The 1288-nt window shown below is 43.1% G+C and overlaps 1 non-coding gene across 1 annotated transcript; it reads right to left on the bottom strand.

Moving 5' to 3' along the window:
* Positions 1-459: 459 nt before the first annotated feature.
* On the bottom strand, positions 460-531 carry TRNAG-UCC. The gene has a single exon. It is a non-coding gene; the product is annotated as a tRNA-Gly (tRNA).
* Between the last annotated feature and the right edge of the window lie 757 nt (positions 532-1288).

Genomic DNA, 1288 nt, shown 5'->3' with positions numbered 1-1288 from the left:
AATGATGTAAAAACAAAAGGAAAATTAATAACACCCGAACAATTATCTAGCATCCTTAAAAGTATAGATAGAATAAGGTCTGTCAATTTCGCGGTGGCGGACCCGTCCGGGCGCCCAAATATCCGCACCATATTTGGACTGTATGAGGGGTGCCGGTCAGCCCTGCCGTTTGAGGTCCGTTTGAGGTGCTCGTCTAAATCGAATTTTCATGACCGGGTTGTCCATCCGTTTAAGATGTCCGGCTGTGGATGCTTTAATTGTCGACTGGGCGTATCAGAAGACGAATCCACATCAACCAATGATGTAAAAACAAAAAGAAAATTAATAACACCCGGACAATTATGTAGCATCCTTAAAAGTATAGATAGAATAAAATCAGAGCGTCCTCTAAAAAAATTTCCATGTATAATAAAAAATCAATGTCATGGAACAAGTAAGTGGCAGCACATTGGAAAAAATTGCGTCTGCCGGGAGTCGAACCCGGGTCTATTGCTTGGAAGGCAATTATCCTAACCGTTGGACTACAGACGCAATGATGACAGTAGTTTAGATGAAAGTATATTTATGGAGGAGGCTACTGTTTTCACAGTACCTAGTATGGGTCAGCTAACATTTCTGCGCTTGCTCTCCCGGAAAGCACGTCGACAAACTTAGCAAAAATAGATAACTATTTGATGCAGTCATCAAGTAACGACGGGTTTGGTTCGGCCCAGGTAACGCATTCGGTTTGCCGGACACGCCGCTTCCGATTAATTTTTCGCAATACGTTCTTTGTTTGGTTCGTGCGGCCGAATCCTGATTTTCTAATCATCTCCAGATCTGGCGGTTTTGATTTTATGAATCGCTGTATCGGAAAGCGCTGTTATGGAAAACGTCGACATCGAGACAAATGCTAGCTACGGTTTTGCAAACTGATGTAATCAGAAGCCGCGAGTTTTTCGGCGAACCAAACGCATCGTAAGATGTTCCCTGCTCTTACTTTGAATTCACTCTAGGAACTATGATAACCTTTATTTCTTTTTTTTTGACGAGAATAGCAGGAGCTCTGTCTTTGCATTATAGGTAAGAAGGGGTCAGAACGTACAACATATTGCCACCAGAAGAGGTTGGCAGGGAAACAACACACACACTGAAAACATACATACACTCTGGCTACATCTCTGTAGTTATAGGAGACTCCTTCGCTGCTCCGTACAGGGAAATATCCTCATTAATTAGTGCTGAAACCCCTATCGCCGTTAGTTCCTTTTGCTCAAACACCCTCCGATTCCGCTCCTTCCACAAGTTC

This window comes from Triticum dicoccoides, chromosome 7A (assembly GCF_002162155.2).
Source record: "Triticum dicoccoides isolate Atlit2015 ecotype Zavitan chromosome 7A, WEW_v2.0, whole genome shotgun sequence".
Classification (NCBI taxonomy): domain Eukaryota; kingdom Viridiplantae; phylum Streptophyta; class Magnoliopsida; order Poales; family Poaceae; genus Triticum; species Triticum dicoccoides.
Note: the sequence above shows the minus strand (reverse complement) of the source record. Positions and strands in the feature narration are given on the sequence as shown.